We start from the raw sequence: 20,769 nt of genomic DNA on the forward strand, positions 1-20,769 counted from the left end.
TAAAATGCACCAAAATTTGTTTGTTTTGAAGAGAGCTTTTCGAGCATAGTTTTTTTTTCTAGTGATCTGCTCAATTCTCCTATAACTTTTTTTGTAACTCCGCCATAGCCAGTCCCCAGCGCAGTTTAAAAAATTGGGAGGTAAACACACGCATATCATACCGAAAAAATCTCGAAAGTCGGGTTTTCGACATGACTGGAGGATTTTCAGACAATTTTCTATGTATTATTATACCTTAAATTTTTCTGTTTTGGAGAGAGTTTTTCGTGCCTCGTATTTTTTATCTAGTGCTCTGCTCAATTCTGCTATGGCTTTAGTCAGCAACTCTGCTGTAGCCGGTCTCAAGGCCGGATGTGAAAGGAGGAGGGAAAGACACCCAGAACATACTGTAAGAGTCTCAAAAAACCGTTTTTCAACTCAACTGGAGCTTTTCGGACCATTTTTTGGCCATTTTTACCTTAAAAACCTTAATAATCTTGGTATTGCCTTAGTACGGCACCTTATTAATCGTGGTACAGACTTAGTGCGGTACCTTAGAAGTTTTAGTACGGCCTTACTTTGGCCTGTAGAAAACTTAACAAAATCTTGAGACGGTTTTGATCAAAGACTTATACGGTGCCGTACTGCGGCCTTAATAAGATTAGTAAGTTTGCCAGCGTCAGTTAACAGAGACTTTCAAAGGTCAATTCCAATAGTTTAGAGTTATTGATACATTGGAGCAGCTAATAATTTGACTTTTTATTTAGCAATTACGTATTTGATATTTTTTTCATAAAATTTGAAACTTTTTCCGTCAATATGTGCGCCTGCTATAATTCATATATCCTGGTGTTCATCAAAAAATATATAAATTCTAAAAGAAGGACACATTGACGGTTTGCTTTGAGCAACCAGGGCTTTTTTGAGCGGGTGATTTTTCGGAAAAAAATTCGTGGCAGAGAGAAATTCGGAAGAAAGTTTTCATGGCAGTGGGACGTACACCATTCTGCCAGTCCCACATTGACATTGACCTGGCTGCATTCGGAGGTTTATCGTGCTGAAATAGTTAAGCAACTGTCGGAAAACCTAATTAAGTCGAGTTAAAACCGACTTTTCTGAGATTTTACCGACGTTAAAGTTGTTTGTATTTAAATCACTTCAAAGATTTGACAGCGTCAATTAAATCATCATTGAAGTGCTTATTGCAAAGTATAAAATCACGTCTTCATGCTCAAAATGCGCGCGTTTAATTAGGCTTAATTGCGGATTAGAGATACTTTTAATGCGAATAATAGATAACTAAAATGAGCGGAAACGTACTACAAGATTTGTCATCTGTTTTACAATTTTAAAGTATTTATATGTTGCAAAATTAGCGCAACCCCTCTTCCAACAAATAAGATACAAAGGATGTCTCCTAATTTAGTTCATTTAATGCATCTAATTTTCGAGCGAATTTTACTAAAGCAGAAATTTTGGGGTATACCTCTGCGGTGTAATGAATATTTTGAATAAACATAAAGATCCAGTAGCAGAATAATTAGTTACTATACCAATTTAGACTACATAATTTATGTGTAATAATTACAGTTCGTCCAATTTTGAACTCACAAAAGTCTGGACATAAACATGCGATCTTTTCAATTTCCTGGAGCCAGTTTTTAAAATATTGTTAAAAAATATAATACACAAAACAAATATTGTTAAAAATATAATACAAAAAATATAATACACAAAATATAATACATAGAAAATTAATACACAAAAATATTGTTAAAAAATATAATAAAACACAAAGAAATTTTGAATCTCGGGGAAAATGCTTTAATGGTTTGCGTGCGTTCAAAAAATAATTTGAAGCTCGTAAAGCGAGCGCTGCCTTGCATTTCGGCTGAGATTTCAGCCACTCTTAAATTTATGAAGTTTGGAGAAAACATGAAAAAAAGCACATGATCATCTGGACGTTAATGAAGCTGTATGTTACAAATTACAGATCCTTTGCTATGCAGTTTTGTTTTTGACAGACTAAAGACAATTGTGTGCTTTGAGCGAAAAACCAGCTGTCACATCAACTCATAATGGTGGCACATGAGAATCAGTTTTTATACTGTCCCAGTCTTTTGTCTACTCTCAAGATCTGCCTGAATGTATATCTCTTCAAATGATTTCCTTATGATTGAAAACATTCTGGCGCTAGTGAACAGGCGCAGAAGTTATCAAGAGTTTAACAGAGCCACAATATTTGAAAGAAGTTGAAATCAAGCACAAATTGAGTTATGTATTCTAAAAAGAACAAGATAAAACCAAAAATGCGCTTTTAGGGTCTTGATGATTAATAAATGTTTTCAGAATCTTGCTGATTTAAAAAAATCTTTGCCAAATTGCAGCAGAGGGAATATTTGAATTGGTTCTTGTAAACGAAGCTCCAATCTTATAAAGTGTGCGTTGAGTAATTACAGGCTTCAATGTTATTAACACTTTTGTATCATCTTATTTTGTTGATTTGAAATATTCGGAAGTAAAACGCATGAAAATTAAAAAAATTTCAAACTGGTAATCTCAGAACAAAAATCAGCAAAGCAATATGGAAAACTATATATAAAATCAGATGTGGAAGTTAATTTCGTATTTCTGCTACGGACTTAAACTATTTGTTATCGATGAAAGAAGATTACCTACCCTACAACCTTCTTCACACCTTCTAAAAGCCAGATAGAACTATGTGTTTTGCTTTTCAAAGGACCATTTCTGAATATCAGATAGAAATTCAACCGATCTAAGAGAGACCTCTTTTACCAGTTGGTATTCAAGTTTCGCCTTCTGCAGAGGGCTTCTTCATATTATTCTAAATCAACCTTGGTTATTTTTTCAGTTTTTTACTTGATGTGCTGTTATAGCTATTTTTCTATCATTTCTACATTTTTGAGTGATTTTCTTCTATTTTTTAGGCGGTTCTTTAAATTTTAAAAATTTTGTGTTATCATTGTTATCAATAACTTAACGATATTATTGTTACGGTTATTGTTCCGACACACTTTAGTGGGGGAGGATGAACAACATACTCAAATGGTTTTTTTTTCAGTCAATTTTGGCCGATCGATATAATCATCTTAGAGAGTTGTGAGTGGTATCATTAAAAAGCCCATTCAGCGTAGATTATGGAATAATTTTTTTTTATTTTTGCTTTTGGAACGTATACTTGAACCTATTTAAAGATTTCAGTTTACAACTATTTGTTTTAATGACTTTCTAATTTACTTAAATTTTTTTTTCAACCATATCCTTTTCGATTTTATTTACGTCACCATGTAACTCAATCTCACTAATAAGAAGTTTGAACTACTTTTGTTGATAAACATTACGTTCTTGGTTTATATGTTTTGACTGTTGGCTTCGACAATTTAGTTTCATTAAAAACATTCGAGACTTCTGTTCTGTTCAATTTTTGGATTTTGTGTTGTTTTCTTCTTTACGTAGTTTTTTGATAACGAAGACCCGTTAATGTTTAGATGAGAAGCAAATGATCATTTATAGTCTTTGCAGATATTATCTGTTAATTTTAGTGCCCTGAACACTGTGGTTTCGTAAAATTGTTTGTGAAGTTTTGGCTTCTCTGTATTTGTTGTTGTTTTGTAGCCTTTTGACCTAGTCTCATTAATAATTGACCCAAATAATTTCCTGAGCTGTTGCTTTCTAGTCCAAATATTTTTTAAACGAACTTTTATGTCTATTATGACTTTTCATTTTTGAGCTTTGCCGATTTTTTGAATCATTTTTAATTGATTTGTAGCTTAAATACAGGTCATGAAAAATTTCCAACGAGCTGCAAGTAAATCTTTTTAATGGTTATTGTTTCAACCATTTGTTTCTCGACTTTGTTACTACTGTTACTGGGCGATTTCATAAAATGTTTCCGATTTTTAAATATTTGTGCATTTTAATGGATTGTTTTTTTTTTAAAATTATGACATTATTATTAGTTCCCATTGACTTTGAATTAATTCGCAGAAGATTATGTCTTATGTCTTCGGTGACAAGTTTAAGGTTTTAATGACCCCACTGCCATTTTCGGGCAAAAATAATTGAATTTGTTACTTTTGCCGGTTTTTGTCCGTTTTTGGCATACGTGGTCGTATGTCATATGCTGGATAATGACTGCTCTTAATCGCTTTTAACGGAATTATAAATGAACATTTTAGTAATTTCAGTTACTATCTAATGATTTTCTTCACTTTTTACTTAATCGTTTTCAAACACTTTTTATCAATTTTAAGAAAAAATTCTGAGTTTTGTTTGTAATTCACGTTTGTTATTTAATTTTTATTATTGTTTGTTCTAGTAGTCCCATCAACATTAAGTTTCATCGGCCCTCTAGCTTGGCATTATTGCATTCCATTAATGGTTTATTGGACGATGTGTATGTTTTTGAAATTTTTCTTTCTTTTCATCGTTTGGTTGCCAATTAAGTGAAGAATGTAGATGAGCGGGGTTGGAACGTTGTTTCCGTACGCTCATTACTGACCGCCTTGTTCTTCTGACTTTTGTTTTTGTTTGTTTCATTTTTATCTCTTTGTTTGTTATCACTAGTAATTTTATCAGTTCTTTTTTGTATTACTTTTTCTGTTTTTCTGCCAATACTGCATTTGCTGTGTATACTCTTATTACTGTATCCTTCTAATGAAAAAGGTGATACATTCATTGAAAATTGCACTACATCACATTACAATTAAAAAGCAATTATGATACAGAAAACTTAAAATTATTGACGTTTTGTTGCTTTTCTTTTAAAATTTAGACTCATTTTTCAAATATGGTATCGGCGTTTATTTCCACAGATTTTCCAGTCTTTCTGCGTTTTTTAACAATTCATGTGTTTACTGACAAAAAATATAAAAAATTGCATGTAATTGATTTCTTGAGCGTAAGAAATTTAAGTGAATACACTTTTTGAAACTTTTTTTCTCACTTTTTGTCACAAAAATTCTTTTATCCCATCTACATAACTATATGTTAAAAATGCTAGCAGTAAAAAAATAATTGCGCCGTTTCCGACGTAGAAAACTAAAACATTTGAAGTTTTTAAGTTTTTCGGAAAGCTAAAAAGTTTTAATTTTGATGAGAATTATCAATTCCCTCTAGAGAATACCTAAAAAAGCTTAAAATTGTTTCGGATATTTGATTATGAAGTGATGAGTGAGATTGAAATTCTTAAATTTTCAATGCATTTTACCTCAGATACTCCCTGCCCGCTTGAATAACACAAAATTGAAAAGTTTTGCTAATTTTTTTTTACAATATGTGTTCCGTTTCCTTGACCAAAATATTGATTTTATATTTTCTCTACGTAATTGAGGATATTGTTCAACTCATTGTTCAGCATTTGGTTATAACCGTTTTCGAGTTGAAATATGCAAAATTTTGAAATTTTTGAAAATTTTTGATGATGACCTTCATTTTTCCGATAAGGGTTTTCCAGAAAATTTGTTAAAGGATCAATCTAATGGGCACCAGAGAAGGTGGTAACTTCTATTATGCACTTTGTTGCAACTTTTTTGTTGCAACTTTTTTGTTGCAACTTTTTTGTTGCACTATGTTTCATGCACTAACTTAATCGAGCTGTTTGTATCCTTTTTTTGCGATCATTTGGCATTTCCCTGAAAGATTGAAATTGGTCAATTGAATCGAAGCAGTCAGCTACGAGTGGTGTTCTTTCATAATTTTCTCTTTTAAATTCACTTTTGATAGCAACATTTGGGTTTAATTTCGAGCGTTGTTTTAATCACATTCATGTAACAGTTGCAAGAGCAGGTTTGAATTGCAGTTGTCAAAATAGATATTACTATCATGTTTGTTTAGAGAGGTCCAAATTAACCCAAGACCCTTTCAGGACAAGGCAGAAAAGAAAACAGACCTTCTTTTCTGGTCGAAGCTTGAGTTAATTTGAAAGATAATTATGAGTAGAACTGCAGAGATATAATCCTGAAGTTAGACACATTTAAAGTTCACTTCATACTTCACTTAGATTTGCTGTACTGAATGAAGTTACGAAATCTAAGTGTGACGATCGCTGAATTGGCCTACAGGAGTTTTAGGAGAATTCAAAGAATTCAAGCCGTTAACCGACCGACGCACCAATTGTTATGTTGGGGCGATCTGGTGATATTTTGACCAATCAGATTTGTTGACCAATCAGAAGTAGCTGTCGGGTGAATTTATCATTTTCCAGGTCGAGGTTTGGTGAAAAAATAAAGTAAGATTAGCGGTGAAAAAAACTTTTTTCACCGCAAAGCGCCAGCATCTTTTTTTAAAATCAAATTCACTGCAAATCTTACATCTTTTAGCGATTTTTAGAGGTGACACCTCGACCCGGGTTCCTGCCTGTCGGCTAAACCCCCTTTCGGTCAATAATGTTAGTGGCACCGTTAAGTGTATAGCTGCAAAGAGGTTCTCGTGTTAATTAGAGTAAGTTATTGTTCTGTTTAGATATCTTACGACTGGAGTAGCCGATCAGAGATCGAAAGGAGTGCATTTGAGATAGATATCAGTCCAATTGGTACTACTATCACTCTATCATTTACCTTATAACTTCAGTTTTGAATTGATATTTGAATTGTTACGATACTGCTGCAGAATAATAGCTTATTGTACTACTTGGTCCAAGTGTGTTGCAGCTGATGTGAAAGAGAGGTACTGAGAAAGAGAACAAGTTACGATAGATCACTCATGGTTAGAATCATTCAGATATACTTTGTCGTACTATTATTACGTAACAATGAGGAACTGTTCAGGAGTTCGAAGTCATTCATCATCACGACTGTTCGGTTGTAATAAACTAAGTTAAATAATTTTGAAGCACAAAAAGCTTTTTAGCTCAGACTCGTATCTTCATTTGACTGGTCTAATATGCTTTTATAAACAAAATCTAGAAATTAGGCTCTATGAAATTAGCAAACTCACAAATTATACAGAAATTCAGGACTTCTTAGTATTTCAGTAACATGTTTTATATCGGAAAACTTTGTCATTTTTAGATTAGGGACTGCATTTTAGATTTTCAGTTTTGTTAGCAAAATACTTCTTATCATTCTGAAGTTTCCGTCCGAATGTTATCAGCTGATGATTAATCACCTTGATTAGTAAAATTGAGAACTCTGTTACGCACTTGTCAAAAACCTGATTTAAATTCATTGATTTTCGGCTTCAAGCAATTCGTCCAAAAGTGACAGTAGCGTCATAATAGGCCCCTCTCAGCCCCTCCCCTCAAATGTAACCTGACTTACTCTCAATTGCTCTGTAGTATATCTTGTTTCTCCTTACTATCACCAGATTAACCTAATTTATAACTCATGTTTAGTAAACCGATGCCACATGTTCCTGTGATACTCTGCCTCTTACCAATTCCTATCAATCATTAGTTACACAAATCCAATCCTCAAGTCCAGTATAAATGGCACTCCACTTATCAACGAACCTGATACAGCTGATTATGAACAGTTTTCAATGGATTTATCGCTTTCAAAGTATGTAAATTTCGAATGAATTATCCACGAATCAATATCCAGTATCTTTTTTTAAGTTAATAGATGTCGCTCAAATTATTTCCTGGCAAAAGAGTTCTATCACAGATTCAACAAAAATTCCCATGAAAAGATAAAAAAAACTTTGAATTTGAAACTTTCTTACTAATTTTTTTTACGATAAAAGAGGTACAATTTCATCGAGCAAATTTACCCGAATTGTCAGCTTCAAGTAGGACCCGTGTCTTAAGATTAGAATTGTAAGCGTGTTGAGACAATAAGTGTCAGATAGCTAAACCAGTTCAGATTTGCTCCAAAAAAGGAAACATCCGTCACCGTTGTCCTCGATGCCTACTTTTAAGCAAAAATGACAAGATCTCATCATTGTCGGCGCTCTTTATTAATTGCTCTCATACGAAGTTTGCAGCAGTTATATTAGTCCTGCTGGTCTTTTTTATGCGATTTTTCGCTTGACCGATTTTACGTCTGACCCGCTTGACTTTTCGTCCATGAAAACGGGATAAACAGGTAGCGCCCATTAAAGGCGTTAAGTTTTGATAGGGTCCCTTAGCCACGGGTAGTAGTCTTTCAAGTGCTTAGTGTGATGAAGCTACCGGGAAGGCCGTAGTTTAAGGTTACAGGGTCAATTTTATGAGTTTTTGAGCACAAAATGTTGCAATTTTTTGTGTTTTTCTGTCATTTATCAAATATTTCATTGGCCAGTATAAAATTGAGGCCGATTAAAGTTGATAAAGGTCTTTTGCAAGACATAAGTACTTTTTATGAACATTTCAAGAGCTATATGTTTTGGTAATCCAAACCAAAACACGCAAACTTATAATTTTCACAATTTTTTTTTCACTTTTTCGAAAATTTTTTCGTCCTACTTTGAGTTTTAAGCCCTATATGTTAAGGAACTTCCTCTAATAGATTACTGCACAATTGTGGTAATGGAATGCTTTTCAACCTTTTAACATCACGAAATTTAGCATTTTTTGACAAAACTTGAATTTTTTTAGATTTCTTTAAACATTTATTGTCTTCGTTCAAGTTTTTGCTGACCCAGTGGACAGAAAACTACCTTAAGGGTTTAATAAAAAGTCAGTGAAAATTTTTTATTGTTCTGGGGATAATTTTCAAGTTTTTAATATCACAAATTTTAAGCAATTTTTAGATAAAACTTTTTTTTTCTTTGAAAATTTTTATCGTTCTGTTAGGTTTCTCCAGCCTCAAGAACCCAGGAACCTCCTCTAGGGTATGACAATAGGTCATTGTATAAGGTCTAGTTGTAATAGAACGTTTTCATGGTTTCAAAACTACGAGTTTGAGAAATTTTTTTTTGACAAACTTTCAATTTTTATTATCAATTTTTCTGACATTTATTGTCATTGTTCAGCCTCAGGGGGTCAGAAAACTTCCTAAAGGGTTTCAAAATAGGTTAGTAAAGATCTTTAATCGGCCATGGAATAGTTTTCAACTTTTTAATATCACAAATTTTAATTTCACGAATTTAAGCAACCTATGAAAAAAAATGTTTGCAATTTTTTCAAGTTTTTGTTTATTATTGAACTTTTTTGATTTTTTCTGGCACCAGGGTCCCAGGGACGACCCCCGAGATTTGATAATAAGCTGCTAAACAGTTTCTAGAAATAATGGAATAGTTATCAATAGCTTTATAACGCGAGTTATAGCAATTTTTTGATGAAATTAAATTTTTTCAAATTTTGTTCCAAGTTTTTGGCTCTTTATGAGCCAAGAAAAGAAATTAGGGTTTGAAATAGGGACACTGTATAGTATCATGAGACAATGAAATGATTCTAAAGATATTAATGTCACCATGTTTAGCATTATTTTCAAAGTTTTAAAGTTTTTAAAAAAATTTTGAATTTTGTCCATTTCCGAGCTTAACGATCATTGCTGGCCAACGAAACTTTTTTTATGTCTTGCAGATTGATTGCGTGACAGAACTGCAGAGACAAAAGTGGTTTTTAATTGTTTTTCACAGTGAAGTGGGAATGCTTTTCTTTTGAGTTTTGAACTTTCAGTTTTTTTCTATTTGATTTAATTACTAACAAGGCTAGACAACTAGAAGTTGCAGAGTCGAATCTCATCGTGAAAAATATTCCTAGCTCTCTCTCTCTCTCCTTGTTGCTTGGGGTTTCTTTCTTTCTGTTTCTCACACACTTATACACGTTTTATCTCTCGCAAACTCTATATATATATCTCTCTCTCTCTCTCTCTCTTTCTCACTTTGTTCAACTCTTTTGTTGATGCCGCTTTTCAGCTGCGGCTATGTGGCGTGATGTCATCATCTATTACCCTCACCTCGAGTCGCTTCAATTAACCTAAAACTAGCCTCACTAAACTGTTGCTAGATACTGGCGAAGCCGACCGCTGGCCGGTTTTTTGATAGCAATTCGCCCGATATTAGTCGGTTATGTTCACTTATCCACACCCTCATTATTGTCCAAGGTTACGGTAAAAAATTCCTAACACCTCAAAGTAAATATTTGTCGCAATTTTGTTGTTTCTGATGACCAAGTTTAACGTATTTATTTTTTTGCAATAAAATAATAACATAATAATATAATAGTTTAATAATAACACAACATAAAAACAAAATGTTAACATATAAGTTAACATAATTTACATAACATAATTTTTAACACAGCTAATTACTCAAAACTTCTGATAGCAATCGCTTAATTGCCTAGATATTGGCTTTAAAAACAATTCAAAAAGCAATTCTGTTGAAAACCAAGGGAAACTTAGAAAAAATGAATTTAAAAAAGAAGATATTCAAGCAGATTAATCAAAAGGGGAGGGTGGACGTCAAATTCAATGTAATAGCTGCAGTATTTGAGACAGTGATCGCGAAGATTATTTTTTTTTCATGAAATTCTCTAAGTAACAAACACGGCGTGACTACAATAACCGGCGTGACTCAGCAGACACCAAAGTAAAAATTTTCTGTGTCATGAATAAAAAAGAAATTTTTATGAATTTATACTGAAACGTCAAACAAAATGGACTCTTTTAAATTTAGTAGTCTTAGGAAGTTATTTTTTACTGCTTTAGATTATGGAATTTATTTGTGTGTATATATGTCTACTCTTTTTGATAATACTTTGAACAATGTATCTAATTTGATAAATATATTTTGTTATACTTATTTATGATTACTTAATACGCGTATTAAAAACAATGCAACTTTGATTTTAAAATTGTCAACGGTTTAAGCATCAAGAATGCATGACCACTTTTTCTTGTCCAAATTTGTGGTACGAGGCTACAATATAGAATAATAAGAGGAAATTATCGATGCAGCAGTGATATCTAAAATGTCAATTTTCCAACGTGGGAAATACTGGCATGAAATGGGATTAAGATAAGAGGCTTAGCCCTAAAAATTTCCAAGGAAGTTAAAAATGTTTTTTGCCCCGTAATTGATGCTTAACTCTCACTTAAGCATCAATATAATTTTGAAAAACTACTTTCTAACTCAAATTAAATTTTGAAAAATTAGTTTCTAACTCAACTTATAGGCAATAAGTTAAGTTTTTTTGGTTTAACTTCCAGTTGGTTTTTGGTTGCACCCCTTCTGTCGACTGGCAGTGTTACACGAGAGTCCACGTTAAGAATTTTCACGAGATAAAAACTCATATAGTATGGTATTTTTCTTTCAATCGTAAATCTGAAGGAATATTACCTCTTTGAAATTTTTTTTCTATTTCTCAGTTCGCTATTGCTTTACAGAATTTGAAAAACAATATTGATTATTCTCACTGTGGCAACCAACCTGGAAAAATTGAAAGAGCTAAAAAATAAAAATCCGAAAAAGAGTGTGCCGAAATTACTTAACCAATTTGGTTCGTCTTTTACTAAACCATAGCTCTTGCTCTGTATATAAATTGCATCGTTAGAAAAGAAGTTGCCGAATTTTTCTGATGTTTGCCTTATTTTTCCTCTTTTTATCAGCCGTTCGCGAAGGAAAAAACATTGAGTTGATGTGTTTCCGGGATTTTTAAGTTATAAAATTTGTGTTCTCAAAAGCAGTCTGATTAAAACTCGTGTTTTCTTATTAACACTGATTATCTTCCATTGGATTTTGCTGTCAATAAAATAATTACTTTAAATTTGTTTCCGGTTTAAAAAACTGGCTGTCATAGTTATTACTTTTTTAGCCATTACCAGACTTTTCCTATTTAATCTCATATCCTTGCTCATGAGAATTTTCTTTCACCAATCCCCAATGCAGGCTGAATAATAAGTGGAATAGCCCAAAAGGGATGGGTAAAATTTAAAAATGTATCGTCGATTCAATTGCAAGCGGAATACGAAATTTACAATAGCCCTGTAAATACAAAGCTTCGTAAAGTTGAGAATTTTTCATTTCATGTTTTGTTTGTGTAATCAAATCTTCTATAATCGTAACTAAGAAATATGCAAAAATCGTCGCCCCTTTTTCAATTTTAATAAGCCAATTTCAATCTGATGAAACAGGAGAGGAATACAATTGTTGATTTGTTGACTTTTTCTGCAGTTACATGTGGAATGGCTTTATCAGTTTGTTCCTGAATTTGAGTTGTGGAACATGTTTTAAATATAATACGCGTAATTTGTGACTCAGTTGAAAAGTTAAGTTGGCTTTTATTTCAATACAAGGTCAAAAGTTTTTTAAGGGACATTATTGGTAAGCCCAGGGTTTAGAAAGCGAACAAGGTGAAATGTTTCCAACTACAGAATGCTCCTTTTTGTTCCGACTCACTTTAGTGAAGGAGGATTTATATAATCAAATGGGTGTTTTTTTTTGCCTAGTCAATTTTGGCCGATGGATTTAATCATTGTACAGGGTTGTGATTGGTATCCTCAAAGAGCCAATACAGCGTGGAATATATCAAAATCTTTTTGAAAAAAAAACTAGTTTCCACGGTGTTAACGGGGCTTAAATTTTAAGAATATTTGACTAACTTTTGTTGTTTTTGTTCTCAATTTCAAATTTTTTACGCAATTTTTTGTCACTATTTGCTTAAAAACATGTTCTTTTTGTAGTCGTTGAGAAATTCTCGATATTTCTGGTTCTTAGCGGCTTATTGTGAATGACAAAACCGATTTAGCGATTTCAGTTGATAGCTAAAACTTTTCATGACTTTGAATTGAAGTTTTCTAAGTAGAATAGAGACATTATTTTATCTTTGCACGTTGCGGCTTCAAAATCAGTTTTCAAACGGCTTTGAAAACGGTTTCTTTGCAAAAATTTAACTGATTTTTTTGAAATTTGTCTGTAATTTTCGTTTTTTGTAGACATAAGACATATTCTGAATAATGACAGAACTCAACAGCTATATTTGGAGAAATTAAATGGACTTTTTTAATGATTTCAGTTGATAGCTAATGTTTTTTTGGACTTTCAAATAATTTGATTTAGAAAAAAACAAATGTCTTTTCCAGCTTTGCTCTTTTTGTTATTTTGGTCTACTTGCTACCATAAAAATATTTTGAACTTTTATTTTTCGTCTGTAGTTGTTGTTTGTTTTTGTTGAACTACAATTTGGTCTGGATACTGTCGTGTTTCAATGTCTTCATAGGTAGGTATGAATGGGTATTAAGATAATAAAAGATTTCTGTTGATATTTGATTGTTTTCATTGTTTGAAGTTATTTCTTCTCCAAAAGTATGAACATGTTTTCTAACTTTGCCGTTTCTGTTTTTTGTCTATTTATTACTGACTCTGATTAAAGACGGGACCCATGCTTTTTCTTAATTTGTTTAGTTTAGGTTTTGATTTGACCCTATTTTTTGTGTTTTAAAGTAAAAATAGACATTGAGTTTTGGGTGTAAAAATGGTGTGTTGTTATTTTTTTGTTGTTTGTCCTGTTTCGTAGTATTAGTAATGGCAGTCTCATCGGCCCTCTAATATGGCCATATTTTTTACTATTGGATAGGATTTGAAAGCGAACCTTTTAGTTGGCTATTATTTTCAATACAAGGTCAGAAAATTTGTGAAGAACATTTGCGGTCAGCCCAAGGCTAAGAAAGTTAGTAATGTGAAATTCTTCCGACTATAGACAAACGCTCCTTTTTGTTGCGACTCATCTTTGTGGGGGAGGAACTATATCATCAAATGGGTTTTTTTCTTTTTTTGCTAAGTCAATTTTTGCCGATGATTGGTTGGTATCTTTAAGTTGCCGATACAGCGTAGAATATATAATAGGTTTTTTTGAATCTAGTTTCTTCCACAGTGTTATCGGGGCTTATATTTTGTGAACATTTGTCTAATTTTCGTTCTTTCGTTCACAATTTCGGTATTTTTAAAAAAATTTTTTAAACCTCTTTTTGCTGAAAATCATGTTGATTTTTTTAAAGACAGGATTGTTGGTTTTACTTTAAAAATAAAAGATTGTTGCTGAGCTATTTAATTCAATTTTTTGGCTAATTTTTTTATTAAAACTTTCAAAATTCAGCCTTTGCTTTCATCGTGTATCATTTTAATGGGGTTTAAAAAGGGGGCACAATTGAACTGAACAATTCTTTCAATATATAGATTTTGATTTTAACGACTTCGACACCGCTTCCTTGCAGATTTTGAAAGAATTTTTTGTTTTTGTCTGTATTTGTCGTTCTTTTTGTAGCCGTTGAAAAATTCTTGATTATTGCGGGTCTTAGTGGCTTTTTGTGGATGACAAAAATTGTTAAATGGTTTCAGTTGTCATTTAAAAAATTTTTCACTTCTTTGAAATCAAGTGTTCTAAGGAGAATACAGACGTATTTTTTAACGCTGTACCTTGCGGGTTCGAAACCGGTTTATTTTGCAAAAATTAACTAAAATTTTCATATTTGTCTGTGTTTTCTTTAGTTTTTATTTTGAAGACTTGAGACGTATTCTGAGCAATGTGAGAACTCAACTGCTTTAGTTGGAGAAATAAATTGTCCTTTTTAATGATTCCAGTTGATAGCTAATTTTTTTGAAATTATTTGATTTCAAAAAACACAAATATATTTTTCATTTTTGTCTTTTTTGTTTCTTTGGTCTACTTGCTACCACCCTCGTTATTCGGAAATCGGATATCACATTATTTGTCTCCAAAGAAAGTGCAATTGATTATTTCGTATTTTTTTTCAGACTAGATTATGGTTTTACAGGCTTCGACAACGTTTTATCTTGAAAATTTTTTGAATTTTTAATTTTTCGTCTGTAGTTATTGTTTGTTTTTGTTGAACTACAATATAGTCTGGATACTGTTATGTTTCAATGTCTTCATATGGAGGTATGAATGAGCATTAACCTGTTTTTAGATTTTGGTTGGCATTTAATGGTTTTCATTTTTGAAAATGTTTGTTTTCAAAAAGTATAAACGTATTTTTTAAATTTGCCGGTTTTGTTTTTGTCTATTTATTACTGAGTCTGATTAAAGACGGGAACCATGTTTTCTCTTAATTTATTTAGTTAGGTTTTGATTTGACGCTATTTTGATTGTGTCACTAACTTTTTTTTTCAAAAAATAGACATTGAGATTTGGATGTAAATGATTTTTACTGTTGCTAATTTAATTTGTGGCTTGTCGCGTCTCGTAGTCTTAGTAGGGGCAGGTCTCATCGGCCATCTATTGTGGCAATATTTGCTTTACTTTTGGATGTGAGTTGGAAGCATTTTAAAAAATTTATACACCAATTATTTTTGATCATTTATTGATTTTTTTTAAAGTTTTCTATTCTTTATTTGGTAGACAATTAAGCCAAAACTATGGATGAGAAGGGTTGGAACATTAGGTGCAAACGCATATTACCGAGCCTTGTTGTTTTTGTTGTTCAAAGATTGTTTTGATTCAATCTTTAACTTTTTTTGGCGTTTTGCTATCAATGAGAAGTTGAGTATTTGCATCGCATTTACGTTTGGTGGTATCAAATTTACGTTTTCTGGTCACACTAGCGAAATGAGAGCCAAAAATAGTCGTGCAAAATTGCTATCATGTTTTAATGTTTACTTCATTTAAAGAAACAAAGCAATTGATCGGTTTTAATGTACAAAAATATGCCAGTTCAAAAATTCACGCGGAAAAAGCAACCACAGAACTTTTGACGCCGATTTAATTATTTACAACTGTAAAAAACTGGAAGGCAGACTCTATGAAACATCAAGATCTAATTATCTTTCTTTCCAGAACTACCGCGGTGACTACTTTTTGAATCTAATTTGAAGCTATTATGCTCTGCATTGAGGAATGAGGAAACTAAGCTGTTTCTACCGGCAACATAGAAAAAAGGTATGGTATTAAAATTATGGAAACGTTGATTGCAAAAACAAAATTATGATCTTTTGTTTTCAAGAAAAACATATTTTTTGTTGATTACATTACCAGTTCAAATGGAGCTTGGAGGCTTTTTAAGGAAAAAAATATAAAAGAAGACGTGAAATATACAAAACCAGTCTTTTGGTTTTTTTTCGAAAAATGAACTGGTGTTTGTGTACTGGTTTTTTTTCTAAACAGTGTTTGAATAGTTCTGAATTTCAAAACAGACGGGAGAAAAGAAGTCCGTGCAGTTAAATTCTGAAAATTGACAAGTTTTATGAAATTCTCCTAAAAAATATTCATGCCTTGCCTGTCAGTTGAAGACAATTTGGTTGTTATTTTTTGTTATTGCTAAAAAATATTTGTAGAGAATGAGTGAATCTGAAAAATAACAAGTTGAGAAGAGAAATAAAAAATGAGAGACCGCAGGAGTTTAAGATTTCATTATAACTGTAGTTTGTCTTTTGTGCACATTTTTCAAGTTTACATTTCTCAACGCAGAAATTCTTCAAAAGATCTTACGGGGGACAATTTTTTTCAATTTCAGTGCTCTCAAATTTTTCAGCTCCAGCTACTTTGTTAATGAGATTTTCAAATTTAGATACCTCTAAATCTGGCTCAACATTATAACCTCTAACCTGTTCACACCATCGCAATGACCTCTTCCAAAGAACAGAACAAGCAGTCTGGCGAGGAGGGCACTGAAGGGGGTGGTTCCCATGGCAACCAGGTGCAGGAGAGAGAGTCTTGGTCTGGCAAACTAGACTTCATTCTCTCATGTGTCGGATACGCAGTCGGACTTGGAAATGTCTGGCGGTTAGTATTCATCAGATATTTGACATCTGATTGGAATAATACACTTGTATGTTGTAAATTAATGCGAAAAGAATCTTAGAATAATTATTCACTATATGCAAACTGAGCATTTGTGATTAGAGTTTTTTTAGTTCAAGTAGCTTCGGGGTAGGCTTAATATTTAAAATAAATATTAAGCTGTTCAGTTTGGGGTGTCACCGCTTAAAGTCATAACAAATCTCAAAATTGTGTTGAACGTTTTTTAAGAAGAAATAGTTGCGGGAGAAAGCAACCCAGGTTGAGGTCCCAGACGGTAAGCAAGTAAGCCCAGTCCGATTATGAACACATGAGGGGGTCTTGCGTTCAAAATTACATAGTCTGGAAACATCGAAAAACGCACGAAAATCGACATGGATGTACGAAAGTCTGGACATAAGATCTTTCCGTCGGGACGGTCTGGAAATATCATTTTCCGTCTGGCACCTCAATCAGAGAACTGTTTTTCGCTACAATTTGGACAAAGAGTCAAGGTTTTTAAGTTTTTAAATCTCTGACTTCTTTGACTTGATTATTTTTGCACATATTGAAGTAAAATTTAAAAATAGTTTTTCAAATTTTACAAATTTTTGTGAATGCGGTGAGTTCTTTTTTTGTCGCTTAAGCGTTGAAGCAAAACTCACCACTATGAAGGTATTGCGGCTATTTTCTGGCAATTTGCCAGCTATGTTTTTCCTAGATCCCAAATATCGGCTGGGGTAACATTTATATTAACTAGATACAACATGCAAATTGTGGTTTAACAGTGTACTGTGTTGTGTTTAGTTTTCCCTACCTGTGCTACAAGAACGGGGGAGGGGCCTTCCTAATTCCCTATGGCATCTCAGTCATCTTCATGGGCATTCCTCTCTTCATGTTGGAAGTGTCGGTGGGTCAGTTCATGTCCATCGGGGGACTGGGAGTGTGGAAACTGTGCCCCATATTCAAGGGAGTCGGATATGCAGCTGCAATCGTAGCCTGCTGGTCAGTTTTTGGATCCTTGGTATTTTTGATGGTCTAGAAACCAAGTCCATTGCCATTTAGAGATCAGAGACTTTATAACAAGTGTAGGCATAAATAGGTATAACTAAATGCTCCGCCGCTACAAAGCCTTAACCAGACCATCATCTTTGGTGTCACTGAACCCCTGAATCTCTCCTCTCCCCTGTATTCGATCTTAGACCATATTCGTATTACGCGTGCCTCCGATTAAATAAAACCCGTACCGAACTCCAAGTGTAAATCAGTACTGGGCAATTGTAAATGCAAGTCTCTCATTTAATATAATTTGCCCGCTTCTGGCTTGAAATTTGCCTTGTATATTAATGGTGCAAATGAAAATGTTTCAACATTCTTGGTGCAGCAGAAAGGAGAACGATCGTCTGGGGAGACAGAGATCGTATGTTCGATCCCCGTACGGAACTTTCTCTTTGCACTTGGCCCAAGTCTGACCATTGTAAAATCAGACTGAACGCAAGTCTGACAAGTAAAAAAAGTGACATGAATCAGTCTATGATTCAGTAATGATGAGAAAGTGCATTTATACTGGCCCAGTACTGAAACTCACTTGGAGTTAGGTGCGGGAAAATATCAGTTCTATTGGTACCTATTTTTAAATTTTATTTTATTTTCCATTTTATGCCCCCATAGACCGGTTCGTTTACAGATAGACTCTTGGTTGAATAAATCTAAAACATAATAATTTACAATAAGGGTATTGATTTTGTGGTACAGGTTAAATATCTACTACATAGTGGTGATAGCATGGGCACTTTACTATCTCTTCTCCTCCTTCACAAAGACACTGCCCTGGTCCACCTGTGACAACCTCTGGAATGACGACAAGTGCATCACTGGAGAGGAGACTGCCAAAATCATGCGCAACCAATCCACATCCTTCAATTCCTCATCCAACTCCCTAGCACCCAAAGGTCAGTCCAGTCCAAATCAGGTACAGTTTTTAGGGTGACGTGAAAGACCCTACATTTATTTGATCACTGCTACAGATAATTAAAGCGCAAGAAATTAGCATTTTTGAACGATGTATTATAAAGAAAGTTGTTTTTGACTGGAGATAAAACAATTATCTAAAATTAATGAACAAATTAATAATTAAGATAAAAACAGCTCTTTGTTAAGAAAACCGTCATTTTCGCGCATTAGTGTGACCAGATCTCTCTTGAAAGGCTAATTCTACTCCTATGATCAGACAAAAGTGAGCGAGCGAAATACTGAGAACGTACTTTCTCTCAAGAGTGCTTTGATAAGAAAATACAATTTAGTTTATGTTTTGCAAGTTTAAAACTAGGAGACAGAGAAAAGCAAGAAATAGAAAAGAATTGAACGACATTGATTATTACTGAAGTAAAACAGAAAATAATTAAACAATTATCATCGGACGGAGTTTCTGAAGAACCATAAAAAGATAATATTTAGTGCAGTAAATTTCAGACTTTATATAAAACCTATGGACATGCAACAACTGACTTGTCACAAAATTTGAGGTGAAAATAATGCTTCGAACCCCTTTATTCAAATATTTGAAAAGATTTTTATATATATATATATATATATATATATATATATATGTGTGTGTGTGTAATTTTATATTCATATATATATATATATATATATATATATATTTATATATTCAAATATATATATATATATATATATATATGAATATAAAATTACACATATATATATATATATATATATATATATATATATATAATATCTTTTCATATATTTGAATAAAGGGGTTCGAAGCATTATTTTCACCTCAAATTTTGTGACAAGTCAGTTGTTGCATGACCATAGGTTTTATATAAAGTCTAAAATTTACTGCACTAAATATTATCTTTTTATGGTTCTTCAGAAACTCCGTCCGATGATAATTTTTTAGTTATTTTCTGTTTTACTTCAGCAATAATCAATGTCGTTCAATTCTTTTCTATTTCTTGCTTTTCTCTGTCTCCTAGTTTTAAACTTGCAAAATATAAACTAAATTGTATTTTCTTATCAAAGCACTCTTGAGAGAAAGTACGTTCTCAGTATTTCGCTCGCTCACTTTTGTCTGATCATAGGAGTAGAATTAGCCTTTCAAGAGAGATGGGGTCTCACTAATGCGCGAAAATGACGGTATGACGTAGATATATATATATATATATATATATATATATATATAAATATATATATATATATATATATATATGAATATACATAAATTTATACATATAAATATATATATATATATATATATATATTTGTATACATATATATATATGTATATATATATATATGTATATATACATATATATATATATATATATATATATATATATATGAATATACATAAATTTATATATATATATATATATATATATATATATATAAATATATATATATATATATATATATATATATATATATATATTGTTCCGACCCCACTTGTGGGGGAGGAACTATATACTCAAATGCGTTTTTTTGTTCAGTCAATTTTGGCCGATCGATATATTCATCGTAGAGAATTGTGAGTGGTATCATTAAAATGCTCGTCCAGCGTAGAATTGGAAACTAAAAAGATTTTTTTGAATTTCCTTTTTTTTCGAGGAGTTATCGTGGTTGAAATTTTGTGTGAACAACGGTATATTTGGCATGATTTTGTTCACTTTTAGAACAATTTTTCTTCAAATTAAGACCTTTTAATAAAAATATTAATTCAAAATTCCATTTCACGCCACAAATTCAATCAATTTTTAGTTCCTAAAAGACGAACAAAAGGCGATAAAAAAGACTAGTTCTGGTCTCATAGGAAAGTGTACTATCAAAAAAATTCAAATTCTATTTGAGAGCTCTTTTCCTAGAAATTTAATTTTTTTCTTTGTTTTCTTAATCACCTAGAAACTAGGCACTTTTCATATCAAGATTCAGTTAATGACAACCTGAATTACAGTCTTATGAAGCCCATTGAACAAATAATTCACTTTCAAAGAATCAATCGTGTTTTTTTTCTTCGTCTCTGAGTTTTCGTAATTTTAAATGAATATTTGATTTTCTATTTGAGGTTATACTAAACTTGTGGAGTCTTATGTCTTAAAATCGTTGAAAAAGTGCAATAGTTTCCAAAATGAGCACTAATTGAACCTATC

The 20,769-nt window shown here is 32.4% G+C and overlaps 1 pseudogene; it reads left to right on the forward strand.

Moving 5' to 3' along the window:
- The first annotated feature begins 6,819 nt into the window (after positions 1–6,819).
- Positions 6,820–18,569, forward strand: LOC142356723 (sodium- and chloride-dependent GABA transporter 1 pseudogene; annotated as a pseudogene).
- The last annotated feature ends 2,200 nt before the right edge of the window (positions 18,570–20,769 follow it).

The sequence above is a fragment of the Convolutriloba macropyga genome, unplaced genomic scaffold (genome assembly GCF_964194025.1).
Source record: "Convolutriloba macropyga unplaced genomic scaffold, txConMacr16.3 SCAFFOLD_2626, whole genome shotgun sequence".
Classification (NCBI taxonomy): Eukaryota; Metazoa; Xenacoelomorpha; order Acoela; family Convolutidae; genus Convolutriloba; species Convolutriloba macropyga.